This window comes from Poecilia reticulata, linkage group LG11 (genome assembly GCF_000633615.1).
Source record: "Poecilia reticulata strain Guanapo linkage group LG11, Guppy_female_1.0+MT, whole genome shotgun sequence".
Classification (NCBI taxonomy): Eukaryota; Metazoa; Chordata; class Actinopteri; order Cyprinodontiformes; family Poeciliidae; genus Poecilia; species Poecilia reticulata.
In genome coordinates, this window is record NC_024341.1 from 16537965 (window position 1) to 16554866 (window position 16902).

The 16902-nt window shown below is 38.0% G+C and overlaps 1 protein-coding gene across 2 annotated transcripts in view; it reads right to left on the reverse strand.

Moving 5' to 3' along the window:
• The window catches only part of trps1 (trichorhinophalangeal syndrome I), a 183355-nt gene extending 178169 nt beyond the window's left edge, over nt 1-5186 (reverse strand). For both annotated transcript variants that reach the window (XM_008422123.2, XM_008422121.2), the window contains exons 1-2: nt 5087-5186; nt 3407-3555 (exon numbers count right to left, since the gene is read on the reverse strand). The gene's annotated coding sequence lies outside the window, so the exon portion shown is untranslated. The remainder of the gene's footprint in view (nt 1-3406; nt 3556-5086) is intronic.
• Nucleotides 5187-16902: the final 11716 nt, after the last annotated feature.

Genomic DNA, 16902 nt, shown 5'->3' on the forward strand with positions numbered 1-16902 from the left:
TATATATTGAATTGGTTAAACTTAATAAATTAATTTAGATCAACTTAATTGAATTGCTTGTTACCTATACAAGCAATTCAATTAAATTGGTTCAACTATTTTCTTTTTTAGAGTGTGGGCTTATCTGAGTATTTTAGAACCTGCTTATCTACTGGGATTTACGTTGGCACGACAGAAAACTGTTGAGAAAAAGACAAAAAACAATACATCTAGCAGTGTTCCTGTGGACCAAAATGCTCTGTTGGCATCAGAAGACAATGTGCATGTTTCAGATGATAGAAAGGCAGCGGCTCCAGTAACAAGGCAACGGCATCTCCTCAGCAATCGAAACTGTCACTAATTTCTAAAAATTATAAATTCTGACATCATTTCCTGATGTGAAGTTTCCATTAATTTGTCAGTTGGAATTTGCAATGTACTAAAGAGTATTCCTAGAAATATTTATAAATGTACATTTAAGCGTAGCAAAACAAGTGCATCATTTTAAAGCAAATGTTCCAAACCTTTTATTTTTTCACCCTCAATTTTGTATTTTTTTTTTTTTTTTTTGCTGTAACCAGCCAGAAATGTTAGCAGGCAAACCCTTCCACCAGTGCAAAATCTATATTCATTAACATAAGTGCCATAAATAAGGAGAGGTGGACTTGATGTGAGTTTAGATAAGATTAAACACAACAAGGAATCTAAGGAGGCCACTAAAAAGTGACAGAAGGGCACACACACAAAGAAAAAAAAGGTGAATTTACAGAAAGCATCGAGATTGAAGAAAGAAAGAAAAAAACGAGCACAGTGTAGCAAGATAAATTTTGAATCCTAATGCTTTCTTTTACCGTAAAAAGATGTTTTTCTCTGCGGTCGCTACATGTTGTCAATATTCTGTTTCCAGTTTAAATGGTTTCAATTCTCTTTGGCAACAAGATGTAACTCAAGAGTTGCAGTGGGCAAGTTACAGAAAACACAAATGGATACAGTGTGAGGATAAATTATGCACTACATAAACTCTCGTTTCAGCCAAGACTTGCGGTTCTTTATCAGGCTTTGAATTCTTATTGATTGTTTTTGCAGCATCTTGGTGTAGCAGAGCAGATTGTGTCAAATGACAAAAGTCGCAGGCTAATTTGTGTTTTTAATTCAATTAGTTGGTAAAGCTCAACTCTAATTACAGTAAATACACTCCATGTTAAGGGAAAACACAGTCGCACAAATGGTACAACTGTGGGGAAGTTGCTTTTGTGGTGCTTTTCTGTTCATTAGCTAGAATACACTTTTGAGGCTGTAGCACAGGTCACCAAAACTTTTATAGATGTGCAGAGCCAGCTGAAGAATGGTTTACAATGCCTGCATTACTGTTTTACCTGACTGATGTTGTACATAAGGGTCCAGTTTATGTCATGGATTTAAAAAATAATTTCGACCCACGTGCATCGACTCTGAGGGCATTTAAGAAAGCAGAATAAGTGAAAATTCAGAGTAGGTTCAGGCTAAGAATGTGGATATCCTGGGTTTCGGTCTCAGAAAGACAGTCAAGTTACTTCCACAACTTCCTCTGTAAACCAATCCTTCTTGTTACCAGGATTGCTTGAGTAAATCCTGAGTCTTGCCTACTGTTTTGCTGAGACCAGGCACAAGAAAAGTGTCAAAAATAGCACATCCTCTTCTAGAGGAGCCTGCAGATGTTGGAGAGCAATACTCTGTTGAAATATCTGTCAGGAGAGGGTGATCAGCCTGCGATTTGATGTCTTATCTTTCTTGGTTCAATACTTTTGCTTGTATGGTTTTTTGCCATAGTCAATTTATCTCAATATAATTTCACCACGCACACCACTACACAATGAAGACTAATTCTTTGTGCTGTAATTTGTTTCTACGCCAGCAGCATGTCGTCAGAAAAGTTTGCACCACTTTAAGTGTTGCTGTACTGCAGAGGTGCCCATCAGGATGACCGCAATCTTCAGGTCGATTCAGAGAGTGTGATGAAGTCCAATTTCCCCATGTTAGGGGTGTGTGTGTGTGTGTGTGTGTGTGTGTGTGTCTCTGCCTGTCACTTCGGACACCAGGGGTCAATCCCTAGGAGGTGTTGTGTAAAGCTATTCTTTATTTTCCATCTAGCGCAAGTAGTTTAGTTTAAGGTTTGGTTTTCAGACAGTAGCGCTCCCACTGTAGGGAGGTAAATCATTGTGACTCAGACAGCTAGTGTCCAAGTAGCGCCAATCTAAAAATTATGGGTGCCGATGCTGTACAGTTTTGCATTGTTCCTTACACAAACCAACAAGACAAATAAAAGAAGAACTCCACAGAACTGCATGTGTCAGGGAAGCAGTAATGTAGTCTGTATCACATTTTGAGATTTTTAAGCATCATCTTTTCATGCATTTGTGGATGTCCAGGCATAAGTGGCTGCAGAGATGGTTCCTTTGCAAAATGAAGGAGATTGTTTTATTTTAATTGACAGTTTTTCCATCTGCTCAACAAGAATTTACACCAATCCTCTCAGTGTCATCTGCACCTCATTTAATTAATCTAAATGTAACTTTTGATAACTGCCGTGTTCAAAAATAAATGTAATTTCATTCATTCTATTCTATCCTGTATTAAAATACACTTAAACCAATGCAAACGTAGTTGACATAGTAGCCAATTGTAGTTCTCTACTCTGTCTACATCAATGATATTTTGTTCAAATAAAAATCCTCCACTTTATACAACTTTAATTCTCTGTCAAATCACTTTCACACATTGACTTGGTATTGTGTTTTTGTTAAACATTTCTTGATATTCGCCTTATGGCGTAATTAAGATTTCCAAGAAATGCACACTTTTGAGGGTGATTTCTTTCAGTTGGTATGGTGATCATGTTATCCATGTTCCACTGGTGAGCGCTTGTTAAGCCCGCTTTCTAAAACAGGGCCCAGGAGGCAGAAGAAACTTTTAAAAAGTTTATAAAAGAAGAATCCGAATAACAGTCCAAGTCCCGACCATAATTTGTCCAGGGTATGTGAGGAATAAGAACACTGAAGGGGAAAACAGATTACAGGTGACCTGTGGAAGTCTGTCCGGGAGATTATGAGAATATTTGATATGTTTACTGTAGCTCGAGGTGTAGTCTGCCACGGAGGGATGGCTTGGGAGATGGCCCATGAGATGGTGCTAGGCCTGCAGGCTGTAGAAGCTAACAAACGCAGGAGGAATGGAGTAGTGAAGCATTGGAGGGCAAACAGATGATGTTGGGGGAGATAGGAGGCACTTCAGTGGTTGTAGGAAATGAACCAGAAGCTTTTGTTGGATTGGTCTTGGTATCAGAGAACAAGGAAACAGAGCCAAGTAACAGAGCTGAGGTACATCACAAAGGTAACTTTAAAACAGATGAAATCAGATCAGCACACACGTAAACAAGGAAAAGAGTTACCACAATGGTGAACGGTCAGGGATCGAGCAATGGTAACCGGCTCCCTTTATCTTCCAGATATCGAGGCAGATTGATTGCAGGTGTGCAGCCACACGCCTGCCCTCTGGTGGAACAGAGAATGCTGCTCCGTTGCTCCCTCTGGTGGCAGGCTGCAAATACACAAATGCAACTCCCCTGACATCCTGGCAGTTTGTACATGTCAGTAGTAGATATTAAGAAGAGTTTACTCGACTTTTTGAGCTATAGTCTCAAACAGAAAGACACACACATCTCAGTAATTACAGATGCATCTCATTCAAAAATTATGGATATATTTTTCAGGCCTACTTTGACTTTGGACCAACACCAGTTAATTCTGTGCCTCACTAATCTTCATCCAAACTCTCTGACCCTGATTTTCGTATCAAATGCACTTTTTCACCAGGCCCAGAAAAGGAGCTCCTGGCATTGTCTTTGACTCAGGGGCGGTTTAACACAAGGAATGCGACAGTTGTAGCCCATGTCCTGGATATATCTGTTTGTGTTGGCTCTTGAAGTGCTGACTCCAGCTGCCGTCAACCTTTTGTGAGTCTTCTCCAAACTCATGAATGGGCTTTCCTTCACTAGCCTCTGAAGGCAAAAGTTTGCCTTATTACCTAGAGCACCTTATTCTACCACTCTTTTTCCTTTCACTCAACTTTCCATTATTGTTTTTGAATAAGATATTCAATAATCAGATTCTTCCGCAGCCAGCTTGTATGGATTACACTCATTGCATATTGTCACTGACTGTCAGACAACAATAAAGTCAGCAGCTTTTCAAAATGTTGTATGGGCCTGTCATAACATTTCATGATTTCAAATCGTTTTAATTGTTCAAACTTATGGATGACATTTTTCAGAGAAACTATATTTTGAGATTTCTATTAGCTACCTATAATACCCAAATGGATTCATGATTGTAACAATACATTTTGAGAAACATTTATTTTAGATGTAGAAACTATATACTAAAAATATTGTTGACCGTTTTATATATTCAAATTAAATATTTGTCACACAGAAGTCAACATGTTTACTCGTCAATGCAGCCTGGCTAGTTGACGTATGCTAAATGCTACAAACCCAGAACAGAACATTTTTACACTGAATAATATTCAACCATTTCAATTTGAACTGGGTCGCGGTGTAATAAAAGGCAATGCAGAAGTGAAAAGAACAAAATTAATGCAGGGGAGAGAGTTGACTGAAAAAGTCGTGTCATAGCTGTTGCTGCTTGGAAATGCTAACACTGAATTTTTCATCTGATTAAGGAAATTACCCCAAAAAAAACAACAACAAAAAACATCAGACCACATCTGGTTGCAAATACTGCAGAATAATCTAAAAAATAAATAAATGTAAGTGCCTAAATATTTCAGCTTTCAAAGTACAGCACATTAAATATCCTGACGGTAGTGGGGTGGGGAAAATAGGTGAAATCACCCTTTAGCCATTTCCCCAAATAAAACGCTCCACTCTAAAGCCAACTTCCGTGTTGTAATTCATACCCGAAAGAACAGCATGGCTGCAAAAACATAAAATAAGCGTTCAGATGTGACAGGGGAGCCGTAACGGGCTGGGAAGTAGTCCTACAGTAAAGTCCGTGCCGACATTCAAGCACATCCACGCCCACGCAAACATACGTATCACACAACTTACTTTTTTGGCTTCAGCGCAAACTGGCGCGGTTCATCGTGGGTGCGCACGCAGGTAACCTGCCTCAGTTGTTATATCCATCCCAGCTTGTAATTTCCAGTGTCAGACACTTTCCGGGTTCAGATATTCAAACATAGCTATTTCCGGATTATTGCGCGCCAAGAGGGAGTCGTGTGATGATGCAATGACGTTGTATTAATTGAGCGTTTTTCTATTAAATTTAGTATTTGTTTTTCTGGACACGCCAAATGGACACTTTCAGAAAACGCGTGAACATGCCCACAGGAAAACGTCTCCAGAACTTTGTGTTATCAAATTTAAATTTATAGTAGGTAAAACTTGTATTTACAGCCTTACTTTTTTTTTCTTTCTTTCTTTCTCTTTAGCCCGTCATGTAGAGTTACATAAAAATAAACTAGAATACTGACAGGGGAAAAGTAAATATAATTGTGTGTTATTCCTCTGTCATGAGTATTCCAGTTTTGCACAAATATTCACATATGTTTTATGGAATAAATACATTTCAAGCAATATCGCAATGTATTGAAATGCAATATATTCTTGTGACAACTGGTTTAGTATAGAAAAATGTTGCTTTGCCTCTGACATATAAAATACAAATTATCTCAAGCTGTATTGGGATTTAGACATAGGATAAACAAATGCTGCAAAAATAATTACCCAGTTTATAAATAAACACTATTAAATGGAAAAAAAAATTACCCTTTCAAAAGATTCCTAACCTCTCCAAAGATAAATTTAATTTTTCTAATTTTTAAAAACTCAGCTCTAATTATGTTGGCGCACCAGAAAACTACTCCAGTGGTATATTTTTTTTCCTCCCTCCACATTTCAAGTGCATATTTCTTATTTTTCCAACATTTCTGCAGTGCACTTCAGCTTAATGAGGTCAACATATAACCAGCATCCTGTTTACTCGATTATTGCAATGCTCTTTTTTTTTTTTTTTTTTTTTTTAAATAACCAAAATGCTATGTAGACAAACAGCGTTTTCTATAATGGCAAAAACGTTATTTTGTTTATTCATAGTAAAAAAAATAAATAAATTTTAAAAATATGTATATATACAGTATATATATTTGCCATTGTTGTGGAATTGATGCTTACCATGACCAAGTTACAAGATGAGTGAATGATCCCTCAGTAATCCATTTTCACTCCATAGGCACCTGTTTCCATTCTCAGGTTGGCCTGTTGACAGGAAGCTCTCTGAAAATCAATCTGAGGTTGCACTTCTGCAGCATCCATCACCACTTAACAGAGAACTCAATTTTTCTTGTCTTTATCTTATTTTCTCCTTTACTGTTTTTCCTCCTGTTTTCCTTCTTAATCCGTCTTTGATTATTTTCCCATGTGTCCGTTTTGATTTTCCTTTTCCCTGTTTTGCCACTGCATGAGAAAAAGAAAAAAGGGAACAGTGGCACCAAATCTGGAGATAAATCAACCAAAAACACATTTTAAATATTCACAGTGCAGCATGGTTGCACATTCTGAGTTGGACCAATATGTTTCTTTTCATTATGTTTTGTTTTCATTTTAAGAGGGCTCAAGCAGTTCTTCTATTCCCTTTTGGTACAAAAAGATTACAAAAACAAAACCAAGTAAAACTTCTTTTGATAATTGCAATTATTATGAGCTAAACAATAAAAAACAGTGTCACAAAAATGCAGTATACAAGACATTCAGAACAAGAGATGAAAAAAAAAACGATCTAGATTCAGAATTAACTTTTTAACCTGTAATTTGTCTCTGAGTTTAACGTGGTCCTGTTTGTTGTAATCGTATAATAACGGACTCCACGAGGACGTGTTTATTATTGGTCTGACAACTAAAGAAGAGTTTCTGATTAATTCATCCTGGTGTTCATGACAGTTTAAATTGAATTACTTAATTTATAAATGTACGATTTCTGACCAACAGGAGAATCTTTCATTTGACATAAAATGCCCTTTTCACAGAGTTTACCCAAGAAAACCGAAGACTTCTTCCATATTTAAACTCTTTATTTAAAAAAATATAAGAAATACTTGCAGCAAAGGATGTGCCAGTCTTAAACTGTGGCCCCACAAGTGCTGTTTCTTTCTTGATAAGGAAAGAGCGATACAGACCGACATTTATTTGTTAATCAAGATGTTCTGTCTCCATAAAGGCATAGGTGGAGGTGGAACAAGCAGAACCAAGACCTTGCAGAGTGCTTCCATTTCACGCTTTCTATCAGTTGGAGATTTTGGGTCAGACTGGATGTCTGTGATACCAAGACTGACGGTTTGAATATCAGCACACTTGATACCAGAAACTGCATTTAAAGGTCTAAACATTGATGGATGCGCAGAGGTTTCTGTACAAAAGTTCAGTTGGACATGTGGGATCTTCACAAACAAGAGGAGAGAGGGATCCTGAACTTGCGCTGAAATGGTTCAAACATTCCTCTCAAAATGTACAATGAACTGTTGAGATGTTCACTTTGGCTTCCGTTGTGTTTCCTGCTTTTGGGTCAGGACCTTAACAGAACATAATTTTTGGGTCACTACTTCTAGAGTCTTAATTTTTTTCAGTAGTTTTAATCTTTCACCGGCTGTGATGTGAACTTTGCCTGTGAATGTGGAAAGAAAAGAAAACCAGAGGGAGATTGCCTCTTTAGCATAGAACAAAAATTGAAATCTATTTATTTTGAGAAATAAATAGATCTTTTTTTTTTCTCTCTCTCTCTCTCTTTAAAGTTCTCAGTGTCCCATGGCTCTAAGTAAGGCTGCTGCCCGGACATGTTTTTCAGCCAACCTTTTCCTCTAAATTCTGTAACTGAAGACAGCCAAGCCAAAGGCCAAATGGTTGCAATGTCCTTCACTGACTGACGGGTTGGGTTCTTGGCAGCATGCAGACTGAAGGTCTTTAAAAGAAAAATATATTTACCCACTGGGCCCATATCTGAGTGAGATTCTTATGTCACACTTAGAGTAATGGTGGAGTTTAATGCACAGGTTGTTACAACACAAAAAGGTGTCTGACAAACAAAACTATTAACTATTTTCTTTAATTCTTCCCCCCAAAAAAATCCTCAAAGCATAAAACACAGGAAATCCAAAATTAAAATCCCAACTCTGTCTCAAGGCATAATAAATGTATTCCAATAAGCACAAATATAAAACATGTCTAATGGAACATTAAGGAACCAAACACAACCCATGAATCAGAACCTTTAACGATGACCACAATTTATTAAAGACTCATGTTATGCCTAATTTATATTGGGCATTATTGAAATAAAAACAAAACTCATTAGTTTGAATTTAAGTTAAATTCAAATTAATGACTTGATACGAGGCCTCTTCTGAGCTGACTCAGAGGGAATTCAGTCGTTTGGGAAAGGATGTATCTAGAAGCTAACAACAGCTGTATTAGGCCAACCCTGTTTTCGAATACTGCCCTTTGAACAGGTGAAACAATAACATTATTTAGACACTAGAAGAGAGGACATGTTTGGCCCAAACCAATTAGCACAATCCAAGAAAAAGAACCTCACGCCAACAAATTTGAAGCCCAGAGCTGGAGGGAATAGAAACCCTTCAAACATCTCACATCTGAAAATGAGTAGATGGACTGGAAACAGGCTGCAATATGCTTAGTTTCTTATATTTAGTAAGCTAAAAAAGCTTGTTTTTTTGGTATTTATATTTAAGTCATTTTTCTTCTTCTTTTGTATGAGTTAATATGTCTAAAAATATAGATCTGTCATACAATAATTTCTGCTAGGACAAAATGTCCCTGACAAGAAAAAAATTGATCCCACAGGGTGCCGAACATTAATCGCAGAGGAGCTTAATTGGCACGGATTTTAACAAAACATCAGAGATTATTTTTTTAAATTTGGCATAATTTCCCCCCCCCCCCCACTTTCATCAGGCCTGATTAAAGTTCTGCTGAGGACATCTCCATTTTAAACAAGAGGTGAACCACATCTAAATGGGAACCCAGAAACATTGTCACCCTTTGTGTGCAATTGTATCTCAAACGTGGTTTGGCGAACTAATCCCATCCAAAAAGAGCTTTTGTCCCCGTCTTTCTCTTCTTCTCTGCTCAGTCAAAACGGCAAAAATTGTCAGTAAAGAAGAATTATGTTCACGCCGTGATGTCACTGCAATGGAAAATCGCTGATTATAATCACTGTAACTCTTAGCTCCAGGGTAAGTGTGCGTGTGTCCTGTGTGTACAGTTCTACTGTAGGAAATGAGGATTTAGCATCCAGGAGACACGATAGGTGGACAGGGCAGTGAAGGAGAGATAGGGTGGATTGAGAGGTATGAAGTCCAGAGGGGGGAACAAAAGAGATTTAGGGTGAGAGTTCAAGATTAAGAGACATAGACGTGGTGAACAAGAGAATAAAAGAGTGAAAAACAGGGAGGGAATGAGAGAATGAGACAGAGTTGTCCAGCACTCTATCACAGCAAACAAGAGTAATGTTAAGGCCTTAAGGGTCTTTCACACACTTGATGGATGGTATTGTGCGTGTCCAGGGATGTGTGTGTGTGCGTGCGTGTGTGTGTATTTAGTCCTGCATGTGTGTGGGGGTTTGAGGGATAGAGCGAGGAGGAGGAAGGTCCAAATGTGAGCAACTGCTGCCTCAAGTGGCGGAAGGTGGTGATGCCTGCAGTGCTGTGCACAAATGAAAACCACAGAAAACACATTCAATATACAGTATGTCTTACATTTATTGAATGTTTTTCAATTCTTTTAGACTTTGCAGCAACTGCTTCCTCGTCATAATCTAAATGTGCTTTCGGTGGTGACATAGCTGTCTGCAACATAAAATCCTCCCACACAGCAGGATAACATCAGCCTTAATTATGTTCTGTAATCATCAAGTTAAACTTGTTGAAAATAGAAAGAATTTATATGCAAATAGAAAGAAATTATGGGTTTGATTAAAGTGTGAAACAAGAAAATGCTTTTTTCATTTACAGAAAAAAACTAATTGAAGTCCCCCCGGGGTCAGAACAGACTGAAATAACCACAACACTTAGTCTTAGTTTGACTTAATTCTCCTGGAAAATATCTTACAAATTTGTCTTTTTTAAATAGGTTTCTCTTTTTCTTGCTTTTCTACTTTGTTCATTAAGTATTTTTTTCCTTTTTTCAGTTGATTGTGCTCTTCTCAAAGTAAATTTCAGACTTCTGTATCCTGTCTGTGCCACTCACCCTCTCTTTGAGCTCTGACAGGAATTTGTAATTATTTTGTCTTCAGAAGTCACATAACATATCCATCTTTACACAAACAAGCATCGACACCCCCTACACACATCCACGCACACATATAAGTCTTGTCCTGTTTGTAATTATCAATCCATTTGGGAATTTGAGGATTTTATCTGTTAAACTTAAAGGGGTTGTTTTTCTGTTCAACAAAACCACATCAGAAAACATGGACACACAAAGCCATGACGACGCACTTGCACAAACAATTCTTTGCCATCGTATGCTCTCGCACGCAGATGCACACAAACAGGCGCCACAAGAATCTCCAAGGAGAGGAAGCCACATTGTTTGAAGATAAGGAATTTTCTCCTCTTCCTCATCTTCTTCAGTGGCTTTTTTTTTTCCTGGTTGCGTGCAAAGTCTTGAGCGTTTTATGACAGATGAAGTTTTGAGAACTTAATGTTATGTGACAGATTTGTCAAAACTGAGGCATTGCAAAACCTCATTAGTTACTTAAGATTTCAACATGCTTTCATGCCTGCATATGCAAAACCAGTGACGCTTTCCCATTGCTCCCATTCCCATTGCTCACACAGTGATCGTTCAGCACATTCTTTGACTCTTAAGTCTATATTTTCAAACTTTAATCTAACATGCGGTTTCTTCACTGGTTTGCTTGCACTATACTTTCATGTAAATTTATGCAATTTTTTATTTTATTTTATTTTCATGAGGAATGTATTACTATCTTATATTCCCTTAATTTTGATACTAACAAATCTTCTTAGTAAGTATAGCCCTATGAGTTTGTCCTCTGTTCTATGCGTTCTTTTTGATCAACCTATTTCTCGTTGCATTTATCTTTTGAGTTTGGATCTTGTTGTTGTTCATCCAAATACTACAAGCGCACCCTCAAAATCCAGAGCTACACAGGTTAGATGTTGATACAGTAATTTATACTTGCTGCGCAGTTGTATTTTTTTTTTCTGTGAAGAATGGTTATTTACTCTAAAGTGACATCTGTTGTTTAGGAGAGAGAAGTGCAGCAAGACAAGTTGTTATCTATAAATAAAGTTTTTGATTTCTTATCTCATGTTTGCCAATGCTGCATGTTATGGCTTTAATTGTTCAGTTCATAGCCCAATTAGTTTATATGAATGGATCTATAATGTTATATCTTTTGTACCTTTTAATCAACTTGAGAAGCTAAAGCCCATCAAGCGTCCATCAACAAAACAACTGAGAGGCTAAAGAGAAAGCATCTCTACAAGCTGAAACAAGAAAAAAGCAAAAGTTAGGCTATGACTTAAAAAACAGACTGGACAAGCTAAGGTGGTCTTCTGCTTATCTGGGGTCAGGTCATTGGGTCAATAGCCTAAGCAGAGAGGCCCAGGCTTCCCTCTCCCCAGCCACTTGGGCCAGAATCTCATGTTGCTCCCAGGGCAGCCAAGAAACATAGTCCTTCCAGCATGTCCTGGGTCTTCCTCGGGACCGCCTCCCATTGGAACAGCTCATCTGGAAGGTGTGACGAGGCATCCTAACCAGATGCCCGAGCCACCTCAACTGACTCCTCTCAACGTGGAGAAACAGCAGCTGTACTCTGAGCCCCTCCTTGTTCTTCTCATCCTATCTCTAAGAGAGAGACCAGACACCCTGCAGAGAAAGCTAATTTTGATCTCTTGCGTCTACAATCTTGTTCTTTCAGTCACAATCCAAAGCTGGTGACCAAAGCCGAGGGTAAAAACGTAGATCAACTGGTGAATCATCGCCTTTTGACTCTGTTCTCTCTTAACCACAACGCCAGCATCACTCAGACGCAGCTCCAGTCCTCTACCAATCTCCTACTCCATTTTCCCCTATTTGTGAACAAAACTCAAAGATGCTGAGGCACCTGCACTTTGGGCAGGACCTCTTCCCCATATCAGTGAAGGCACTCCACCCTTTTCCAGCTCAAGACAATAGCCTCAGATTTGGAGGAACTAATCCTCATCCTGGCTGCTTCCCACTGATTTGCAAACTGCTCCAGCAAAGGCACATGAGCTTGTGAAACCAAAATGACCACATTGTCATGATTCTAAAACCACCAAAACGAATCCCCTCAACGCCTTGGCTGCATGTAGAAATTCTGTCCATAAATGTTATGAACTGAATTTGTGACAAAGAGCAACTCTCAGCGGAAACAAACATGACTTGTTGCCTACAATGCAGACTGGTACCTGGTACCATACACTCCTGAAGTACCTCAAATAGGGTTACCCGAGGTACGACGCCTTCTCCAAGTTTGCAAAACACATGCAGACTGGCTGGGCGAACTCCCATGTCCTCTTCCTCACCTCACCAGTCTGCCAATTCAGAGGAACTGAACTGAATTCCTATGCAATATTGCAGAGTCATGTCAACCAACACTTCTTTAAGGAACTCTGGGCAAATCTCACCCAACCTTGGGATCCAACCACCGAGGAGCTTTTTAATCACTTCGGTGACCGCAACATCAGAGGCTGTAGAGCCTTACCCACAGTCTTGTGGCTCTGCTTCCTCACTGGAAGATTCTCTGATCAGACTGAAGAGATCTTTGAAGGATTCTGCCCATCTGCCCATGACACAGAGTCGAGGTCAGCAGCATATCATCCCGACCATAAACAGTGTTGGTGGCTGAACTGCCTATGAAATACTTATAGCAATTTTACACTTTAAGCTTCAAACATTGACAAGGCTTCTATTTGATTGTATGAAAAATACTTTCGAATTCGAACTGCAGCATGAAATGCTAAATTCCCTTTGTTACCCAGCATTCATTCTATATGTCAAATTTGGGTATATATTTCCCAATTGAGATAAGATTACACAAGAAGTGTGCTGATGTCCTTGTTACAAAAAAACTTTCTTTTGTACGGACAGGACAAAATGTTTGTTTCAGCAGCTTGGTAGAATCATTTTTATTCCAACCAGAGCAGGGGCAAGAAGTGATGCGCATAGCAACTGTGGTCCAAGAAGGATTAAGTTGCGGCCTTGGCATGAGGCCAGTGTGGGCACTCCCTGTTCAAATTCTCTAACGACCAATTCACACAGATGCTTCATATCCCATCGAAAAGGTACGACTGCTGCTACTACGCTCCCCCAGGCAGCACCAAGGTTACTATATAGATGCAGCCCTCGAAAAAAAAGAACGACCACAGTCTCGCTGTGGATGTTTTGAAGAGGCTTCAAACACTTTGCAATTTCTTCCTTTGTTTTTCTTTCATAATGACAATAGCATTCTTTGCCCTTCAGAAAAACCTTTCAAAGATCTTGGAAAAATTTTTGGATTTTCACAGGTTTTTAATGTGAAGCAGTTAGAAATGGTAGCTGACTCCAATCTTAATTAGATATTAAATCTTTGACACAAATGTAAATATAAAACAAGAGACACTTATATGATTATTGATTTAGTTTTATATTAAGTCAGTATAGAGTCATTTAAGTCATTTTGTTGACAGTTAAGTTTTTTTCTACTTCATTCAGATGTTTATTTTTCTTTTCATCTTTTCCCTATCAGAGCTTTTAGTTAACGACATGGCTCCGATACTCTCAGGCAATTTCATATAAAACGAGTAATTTGATCAAATATCACTTTCAAGCAATCCTTAGATTTGTGAGTTGATATAAAACATTCACTGTAAATAAATTATGTCAAACTGGATTTCCAGGGATTTGGGTAACTAAGGGATACTGCAACTTAGTGCAGTGCTGAACAGGTCAGTCAGCTTTTCCCTTCAGAGCCATAAAAAATAAGCAACACTCACCTAGTGAGCATTGTGTGACTCTGCAAGTTTTGAAAACCATTCATCATCTTTGCTTCATGTTTTCATATAACAATGAAACACATTGTTTGAGCTAAATGCAAAACTCAAACACGTATGATTCATGACATTATCCACTATAAAGTGATGGAATCTCACTCATCATCTTTGGGAGGGTTGTATATGTGTTGCACACATATACAACAACTGTTCGTCCAAAGAATGGGATGAATCCAGAGGACAGCCAGACAAACAAAAAATGGGAGAACAAAGCATTTTTATGAAGCTCGAATGCCAGTGAATTGATTACAACCCTTGGTAAACCAGAAATACAACATCAGGGTTTAAAAGCACATGCAGCCTTTTTATGTGTTTTGTGTCTGCATTCAATCATAACCTCAACAAAACGGAGGTTCAGAAAGCCATCTTTAAAACATTTGTTGGGTTTGTTAAGCAGCTCAAGGAACTTTTCTTTCCCACTTGAGGAAAAATGGAAGATTTTACAAAAATGAAAATAAATTATAAACAGCATAGCAATTTGCAGCCTTCGTGTCACTCAGGGAGGAGGCTGGCTCATTGTCTCGGTGAACAATCATCAACTCAGAACAAAAACAAAATATCTTGTGAAGACGCATGTAGTTTTTTTTCCCCTCCAGATTATTAATTGTTAGCATAAAATAAAGACTACTGAATAGGAAAACAAGATACTGCTAATCAAGAATAGTTTAATTTCAACATTTGTTTAAATAGCTTTGTTTGCATAAGCCCTGAGAAAGCTGAGTTTTTTGTTTTGTTTCGTTTTGAAACCAGACATTATAGTCAGAAAGATAGTTTCGTTCTTATAATCAAAAGCTGTACATGGGTCACAAGGTGCCTCAGCTAAGTTTCTACAAGGCACAAGTGCTATTATAATTTAATGAGACTGAGTCCCCAAGCGAGAGACTGCATCCACTCAGGTTGGCTCCCTGTGAGACGTCAGAAATAATTCGTTTTAATGAATCCTCGTTGGTGAAATGACTACATGCACTCATCCAGACTCCAAGCCTGAGATCTGACGCACAGGTTTCTCAAATGACTACTTCACTGGCGGAGTTATTTCAACGCAAACTGAAAATATTGACAGAGCAGAAACAAAAGGGGTCCTCAAAGATCATGTGTGTTTGCATCTTTAAAAAAAAAAAAGAGTGGCTTTAAAATTAAAAATAAATTTCTCACCACTTTACACAAAACATAATTCAAGCTTTGGGATTCACATTTATAACATTTTAACTATCATGGACTGAAAAGTGTTTAGGTTGGCTTTTATTCCCTATACATCATCTATAAGTAAACAATTGCTTATTTTACATTTGAATTACCTTTACATAATTGATTTTGCCGCTGGGTAACACCTTCAGTGTCCTTCAGCTTTACAGATAAAGAATTATGTACCCACTGTTGCAGAAACAGATTCATTCATTTCAGGTTTTTTTTGGTCAGGAAGAGAGAGAGAGAGAAAACATTCAATCAAATCCCTGAGCTGGGCTCCAACTGGCTCTTTTCCTTCCTAGATTTGTCCTTTGGTCAACAGCATCCCTTTCAGTTTCATTATTATTTATTTGATTTATGTATTTGATAAACAAGTAGAGTAAATGTCACCATTTGAAATGTCACCGTCTCAAGACAATGTGCTACTGGCTTACATCTGCCGAGGAGGTGATTAGTGACGCGGGAACTAGGTGAGCACAGTCACAGAATGCAGTGCAGCTTAGTGAGGCCCTAAACTGAGAAGCTGAGGGAAATGTCTAATTAACACAGAAGTGAATAAGCTGACTTCTAACGGGACACAAAAGGATCTTATAAAACAAAGGTTTAAGTGACACACTAAAATAGAGACCCTAAACCAGAGGCACAAAGAGCATAATACAAGAATTAACTAAGAATCTCAAAACTAATATAGATATATAAATAATGTAGTATAGAAACAATCACAACCTAAGATGAGCTAAATACAAAACTCAAACACGTCTGATTCATGACATTATATAAAGTGATGGAATCTCACTTATCTTTGGGAGGGTTAGAAACAAGGTTTTCCTCAGCGAATAGAGGAAAATTGCAGGACAGAGTGAAATACTGAGGTCAGTGTCTGGTCAATAACAATGAGTTCTTGTTTAAATACTGAATATTATTTGGCAGTCAGGCCAGGAAAAACCCGTTTCTATCCTACCACTGTAAATGCAAAAGTTGGCTAAACTCCACCGGGGCATTAACTAGAATTGTTGGACAATAAATACATGGTGTGGAATAAATGAACACATGGAAAACTACGCCCACTGCTAAGCATGGTGGAGGATATATCATGAGGTCGGCATGCTGCGGTGCGCTTCGTTAAAAACGCCTTGAAATGTTGGAACATTTTTAAAAGATGTCTGTTGGATCCTACCAGTAAACTAAAAAACTGGATGAAATTTTGTTTTTCAGCAGGATAATAATCCACTAATGTCCTTCAATACATTGTAAAGGGATATTTGCAGATTATTATTAACAGTGGGCCAACTAATAATTTTTGCACATTCTTCAACATAAAAGCATCACCTTTTAATTTCAGATTTTTTTAACGAGTGTAAACAAATTAAAGGTGTAAAATTTTCTGTTTTTTTTTCTTTTACAAATAATCTTGAAAAATACCTTTTATGACTACGAAAACAACATACAGATAGAAAGATATTTAAATGTATGCTACATTGAGATGACTGTATAACTCACCATAGTTGGAAAAAGTCTTCAGTAGATGTTAGCCTGTCACTGTTTAAACAAAGATAGCCAAAATATATATATATATATATA